Source organism: Ammospiza caudacuta, chromosome 15, assembly GCF_027887145.1.
Source record: "Ammospiza caudacuta isolate bAmmCau1 chromosome 15, bAmmCau1.pri, whole genome shotgun sequence".
NCBI lineage: Eukaryota > Metazoa > Chordata > Aves > Passeriformes > Passerellidae > Ammospiza > Ammospiza caudacuta.
The window spans coordinates 11,741,994-11,749,629 of NC_080607.1; positions in this window are offsets into that span (position 1 = coordinate 11,741,994).

Sequence of the window (7,636 nt, forward strand, 5' to 3'; positions counted from 1 at the left end):
AGGATTATTGTTCCCCCAGGTCTTTGAGTGTTCCCTTATCCTTCACCATCCCCTTGCCTCCACACCATCCTGCTCCCTTGATTATTCACTAAATGTTATGGAAGAAGCATCTGGTGACCTTTGATGACAGCAGTTAGTGGAAGCTGTGACAGAAGGGGGAAGCCTTGAGGCCAGAGGGTTTTCCAGAGGCACAAGGTGTGCTGTCAGACCTCAGCATCCATGCAGTTTTCCTTCTCACACTTACAGTGAGTGCCTCCACAGCTGCCAGCCTTGAGGAAGCCTTTCTGCCTCCTGGCTGTTCTTTCTGCCAGCATCACCATTAATTGCAGCATTAATTGCCCCCTCACAGCAGGTCAGTCTGTGCTGTGGTCACAGCCACCTGCTCTGGCAGGTCTGCACACTTGGCCCGTGGCTGTTTGCACAGAACTGAGTGTTTGTACCCGAGTTTCCAGCCCGGGTCCTTGGCAACAAGGACTCTCATCCAGCTGCAGCTCTCCAAGTCCTGCTGTCCCACTTGAGGCACCCAAACACTCTGGGATTCTAGAGGCTGGGGTCTGGAGTGTTCTGGGAGCTCCACATTGAGGAGGAGGAGGTGTCTGCAGTCACTGTGCTCACTGCAGTGGAGGTGACAAGTGCCTGGCATTGAGTGTGAGCCTGTGCTGTGCAGGAGGATTTGCTTCTTGTATATTGTGGGAAAGTGGAGAGAGCTCAAAGCAACAAATTGCCAGTCAGAACCAGACCCTTCACTACAAAAGAGGAGGATTATTGAGAGCTTTGATTGCAGAAGCATCTGTGAAGATGCTTGAATAGCTCCATGCCTCCTCAACACAGCCCCTTCTGAGGAAATTCTTCTACAGCAGCTTCTGTCTCTCCAGCAGTTGCACAACAGCCTCCTAGCAGAGCAGAGTAAGGACAGGTCCCTCTCCTCCTCCTCCTCCTCCTCCTGCAGGAGGGGAAGCCAGTCCTGCTCTGCAGATGATGCTTCTCACCACATGGGACGTGACCTGTGGCTGTCTGCTGGCAGTGCTGGCCAGGACAGTGGCACCTGCCACTGTCACATTCTGAACGGGTCCTGCAGGGCTGTGTCCCATCAGCCACGGGCTGCTGCAGCCCCTTTCCATCCCCAGCACAGGGAGGCTGCATCAGTCACCTCCAGTGCCTGCACTGAGCCATGGCAGGCTCCAGAAGGCAAGGTGTCCAGGTCTCCCCTAGAGAGGGATTTGCAAAAGATGGATGTGATCTGCTGGGATCATTAAAAGGAAGTGAAAAAAGGGCAGTGATACCTTCAACCCCAGGAGGAAAATCCATCTCTGGTAGCTGAATGTAGCAAGGCTGTGTCAACATCTACCTCCCGTTCCCACTGGCAATATCTTGCTCTGGAAGGTGATCCCTTCTCTCCCCATACCCTCTGAGGAAGCTGCTTTATCACCAGAAATCTGACTCCTTTTAACCACCTCCAACACAGCTAATATCCCAGCCCCCTACATCCTTTCATTTACCCAGCCCTTGAGCTGCTTTCAGGGGTGGTGTCAGACTCTCCCTGCTCAGCAAAATCTGTTTCACATCTCTGCCCTGTGCTCGGTGCAGGCAGCAGCTCTGTCTTGTCAGGGCTCTCTTGCTGTCACAGAACTCTGTTTTGTGCTGTCTGCTTGCTGTGGCTCTGCTGCCTCCCAGCCCATCCCAGGAGGGCTCCCAGTATCTGGAGATGACCTGGCTTTGTGCTCAGCAGCAGTTCTTGCTCCCCTCTCACTGCTGGGAGCAGAGCTGTGTTTCCAGTCAGCTGTCACAGCTCTGTCACCACAGCCAGAGAAGTTGGAGAGAAACAAAATCACTGAATTTCACTTGGCCCTGGAATTGTGCTTCTGAGCAGTCAGTGGGGCTGAGACCACCCCTGACTGTGTGGAGCAGGCAGGGCAGTGTGGTGGAGAGCTGGTGTTCCTGCTGCCAGCAGGACTGTGTCCTCTTGGGGTGCTGTGCCATGCTGAGCAGCCAGGCTGGCCATCATCTGCCACCCACACACCCCAGCCTGGGCTCTCTCCAGCCCCACAGCTCCTTTCCAGAGGAGTGTGGATTTAATGATTTCTTCAAATTTTGAGGGAAATACCTTTGGCTTTGCAAAGCTGAATCCAGCACGGGTGGGCAGAGTCTGAAGCAGTTGGGACACACAGCAAAGCACAACCAGGGCTCCTCACACAGCAATCACAGAGCTCTGTCCCTCCCATGGCCCATCCCATCCCACCTTCTCAGGTCTCTAGCTGGTCACAGTGACCCCAAGATATATCAGAAAGTCTCTTTTCCCAGCCTGGTGGTCGAAGAAGGAATCAGAGCTCTTCAGTTTTTGGTCTCAAGGTTGTTTATTGTATCTTATCTATAAAATTCTTTCTTCTGTCCAGATGAGATCCGCTCAGCAGGACAAACAGAGGCACTCTGCCTGCCCCCAGGGAGGTGTTATCTTTTTATACTAAAAATTACATTTACAATATTTACAATTACTTCCCAATACCTATCACCTATGTTAGACAGTGAGCTTCTACTCTAGACCAATCTAAAAGTGCCACCATCCCAGCAGAAGATGGAGGCCAAGAAGAAGAAGGAGAAAGGCTGGACATGCCCAGATTCCTCCATCTTGCCCCCTGAACCCCCATTCTAAAACCCCCAAAAATCTATTTTTCACCCTGTGATAAATTCACTATCATTCTACTTAAACTGTCGTGGCTTGCAGATCTTCATATAAGGTTGGTAGCTTGCTCCATGGGTCATGATCAAACCCACAGGCATCTTGGTCTCTGTGCCAGGGTCTCTGAACCCCCTGGCAGGGGTTTGAGCAACCCAAGACAGCCAGGGGGATGTCCTGAACACCACCTGCCCTCACCAACACTGGAACCCAGGTGTAAGGGATCAAACCTGGCATTTAACAGCATGACATTGGGCAGCAAGAAAGGGTGAGAGCAGGAGCCCAGTGCCCTGGTGTTTGCCCCCCCTGGGCTGTGCAGAGCTCACCATCCACCCACCTGTGCTGCTGTGCCCATGGTTGGGAGGCCAAGTGTTCATTCTTAGACATCCCTCATCTGTAGTCGGTGACAGCAAGTGTTTGTGGCTCAGGGTTGTTAACTGCCCTGTCCAGCTACACTGCAGCTTTATAGACATCCATTTTTCATCCCTCTCTCCTCCGCTGCTGTGGAGGAGCTGCTCAGGTGAGCATGAATTGGTCCAGCTGTTCGCTGGGGGAGCAGCCACCAGCCATTTCCAAGCACAACACATCCCCTTGGTTTGTGTTTTTCACCGTGGTAATTGGTGGAGTTTTAATCCCTGTTCAGCTGGGGGAAGCACGCGTTGCCATCCGCCCCGGCAGAGCCGCCTCCACCGCGGTCAGGAGTCACTCACCTTTAGCCAGGAGCCCGGCAGCTGTTGAAATCCCTTCACACCGCACGCAAATTAGGCATTGAAAACACTCATTACAGGCAACATGACACGCCTTCATTATTCCAGAATAATTGTCTGAAAAGCTCAGCTCGCAGCGCAAGCTTCGCTTGGTGCAGGAATGCGATAAAAAGAAAACAGGAAGTGCAATCAATGCTTGTAATCCTTTTAAATAAAAAGGTACTTGCTAGTAGCTGCCAACATCTTTAAAAAGCTGTGATTTCCCCGGAGAGAGCCCTTATCAGCTATGACTGCGTGTCATTCTGGCAGTCTGTCAATCCATCAGACTTCAGTGCCACTGACATTAAGAAGCCAGGCGTTAAGATTATCACATTTACCCGTAATGTAGCACAGATTGTGTTGACATTTGGGAAGTATTCCACCACAGGAGCTATTTGACTTCAATTCTTTCTTCCTGAAGAAAAAAAACCCTTTGAAATACTCGAGGGTGGGAGCCTGCTCTGCCTGCAGCACACTGGCATGGGGAGCAGGAGGAGAGTGAGGGTGCACAAGCCATGACCCAGGATGTGGCCCAGGAATTCTGCCCTCCTGTTCTTTGGCTGCACCTGGCATGGAGCAGGCAGGTATTTGGGTTGGCTGAGGAGGGTTCCCCTGTGCCCTGCCCTGATTCAGTCTCTACAGGGACCCAGAGAGCAGCACCATCTGCCTGCACCCCCCTTCCTCCTCCTGAGGAGGCCTCATCTCCATCCACAGTGGAGAGGGGGATATGCCAGGCTAGGCCATGGAAACAATGGAAAATGACCTAAAATGAACTGATTAATCTCTTTAAATAATTGTGAAGCCGTTTTCCAGAAAAAGTTAATCTACTCTAAATGGCTTTTGTGTTTTTCTTGGGCTCCAATCAATACGTGGTGGCTTGCTTTTCATGTGTAATTCACAGTAATTGCAAAAGAGCATTTTCTGAAGAAAATGACACTCTGCAAGCAGAAATGCAAAAAGACACAAGGGCCAATTGTCTTTAAATCCCAGCACAAGGCACACTGTCAGACACACTGGTGAGCTGGAGGTGCTTCAGCATCACGACTCTGTGTCCTAGGTTCTTCTCTGGGAAGCTGCTGGAGGTGCTGGAGCGTGTTGTGTCCAGATGGCTTGATTTGGAATCTCATCTGCTTTCAGGTCTGGCTGCCAGGGCCCTGGCCTGTGCACCCCTAGCCCACCAGCTGCACAGAGAAGTTGGCTGCAGGATTACAAGGTTAAGCAGAGACACATCCCTTTCCTGTCACTGCAGACATTGCTGGGATCCAGAGGCATCCGTGCTCCTTTCCAGGGCTGCACTGCCATGCACAGCAGCACCCAGCAACCACCCAGGGCCTGGATGAGTCCTGTGTGCAGAGCTGGTGCAGTCCGGTGCAGATCACATTCCCAGGCTTGTCCTGTCTCTTTCATCTCCTGCTCAAGTTTCCACCACCCAGGCTTGCTTCATCCGCACCCAGCCTCGAGCCATGGCTGCCTGATGGTAGGACAGGCATCCCCTTCCAAAGTGTCCATTGCCTTTCCATCATATGCTGTAAAACCAGAGCATAATTTTCCAGGATGTCATTCTAATTCTACAGAGAAAGCTTATTACTTGTGATTTACCCATAAAAGTGGCCCGGTGACTTATGCTGGTGTGTCTGTGGGTTTGCCCATCAATCCATCACAGCAGCAGCAGGCTCTCCTCAGGGCAGGGGGAGCAGATCCAGGGCTGAGGTGAGCATGCCACTGTGATTGACACGCTGCTTTTAGCGGCCATAAAGCCTCTGACATATTCCTTTTGGCTGGCTGCGGATCCGCACTGCTGAGCTCCAGCACAAATGTCATTAAAACATGTTCTACCCATGGTACCTATAAATAATTGAGGCAGCAGGTCTGCACTGAGCTCTGTGCTGCAGCTTTCTGCTCCTCCAGAAGGAGATGACCTCTGCTTCTCCCAGTCACCATCTCAGACATGAAGGGGCACCTGACACTTGTCCCCATGCTGATTTCTCTGCTGCTGCCAGGGCTGGGCTCTGGGCTGCTCCCTGCAGGGAGGTGAGTGCAGACCCTCAGCTCCAGCCTTGCCTCTCCTGCCTCCTGCCACGTGTGGATGTGTGTGGAGAACCTGGCACGAGGGTAGAGGAGCCCAGTGATCTCAGGGACTCAGGAGCTGTTCCTGGCTGTCAGTGCCCACCAATTCCCAATCTGTTGAAGTTTGCAGATCTGCCCAGGGCAGCACCTGCAGGTGTCCCTGTGCCAGCACATGGCCAGCACAGTTAATGCTATCTGAAATAGTTTAATGTGCTCAGATGCATTTCCAATACTGTCACTAAATGTGTGGGAAATTCACAATCCATGGCTGAGAGTGCTTGTTGCTGCTGTGGCCTTGGAAGCACAATCTATCCCTGAGCACAGCTTTCCTCACTCAGCTGGCCATGAGCATCCTGTCCCTTGTGAGTCCCACCATGGTTCTGTTCACCAGTCAGACACTCCAGCCCTTCTGCAAGTCCTGGCACAAAGGGCAAGTGCAATCCTTGACTGGGGCTCCTGCAGGCCCTCAGGCATGAGCTGTGGGCTGGCAGATGAGCTTGCAGGCAAGGCTTACCTGTGTGGGGTACTCACGTGGGACACCCTGTGGGACACCCATGGGGGACATCAGCAGGTTGCTCTGTCCCTGTTGAGAGGGGCAAGCTCACACCTTCAGCATCAGCCCCCTACACCTCCCATCATATGGTTCTGGCTCCCTTCCTGCCCACGAACAGGATTTTTCTTTCCTTCCTTCCCATGACAGCCACCAGCTCCCCCGTAGCAGTGGGAGTCATTAGCAGGCGTCACGCTGGGAATGTGCAGTGTAAATATGGAGTGCTGATATCCCACTCTGCTGTGCTGGGAACAGCAACCCCAGACTGTGCTGTTCCCCTTGCAGCAGCCACCCATCACTCTGACCCTGGGTGATCCACCGGCTCATTCCTGCTCCCCGGGCTCAGGAGGGCACAGTGCAAGAGAGCTGTGTCCTGGCATACAGGGACACATCCATTGCCCAGCACAGACACACATGGAGCCACAGCAAGGTGTTCTGGTGATGGAGGAAGCACCTCCTGCCCCAGGGACACATCCTGGGCAGCAGGGCTGAGTGTGGCAGGGTGCTGGGCACGTGCAGAGGCAGGTGCTGTGTGCTGTGGAGCTGTGCAGCCATGCAGAAGCATGTGTGTGCCGAGGCAGACGCTGTGCTGTGCAGTGTGTGTGTGCCCTGACAGATCCTGGAGGTGTATTAAACAGCAGCTGTCGGGCTCCTCCCGAGCACAGCAGTAACACGGTTGGGACCATTGTGATGTCTTCTTAATTTAAACTCGTGTTGTCTTTCAGCCACGTGCTAATGAGGGCTAATGGGGAGATCAGCTCGCTGTTTGCCAGTGTTGCTGTGTGCACTGCCGTGGCCCTGTCACTCCTGCAGCCTGCCTGTCCTCACTGGCTGGTGTCATTCCCTGCCTTGCTGCTCTGATGGGAAGGGGAACTCGGGATCTGCTCCCCCTGGGACTCATGTGGCCTGTCAAAAACTGCTCCACCAAGCCAGCTTCTCTGACCACAGAGCAGCAGCACTCATGTGGGGAGCAGAGCCTCCTGGTGCTGTCCATGGGCTGTCCATCCCCAGGATCTCCAGGGCGCCTTTCTGTCACCACAACAGTCCCAGAGCTCGATTGGCCCCTGTGGCTGGGACACCCAGGGTGCTGCCATATCCCCTCGTGTCTCTGCAACCCCAGGAACGCCACATCTCCTCTTAGAGAAGGGGCATCCAGCTACTCATGGAGTCTGTGTCACTCCTCGTGCTGCCCTGCTGTGACTCAGCACAGGGCACAGAGTCACTGGTACCCACAGGAGTGATGGTTTGGCCACAGCTCAGTAACTCTTTGTCACCTGCATGCCCATCCTGGCTCGCATGGCTGTGGCGCTGGTGCTTGGGGACAGAGCAGCTCTGCATGGGACATCTCTGCGCCACAGGGGCATTGTCCCTCTCCCTGTGCCTGTCCCCTGCTCTCCCTGCTCCCCAGACACAGGTGCCAGCTGCTCAGCAGGACTCTGTCCCAGGGCTGGCGGGTGCCAGCACTGACCCTCCGGAGCGGGAGCACAGGGAGCTCCAGGGTGGCAGCATCCCTGCAGCTGCTTCTCCCAGCACTAACCCACACATTTATCAGGATTAATGAAGCGTGCAACAAACGGATCAGGGAGGCAAAGAAAGCAG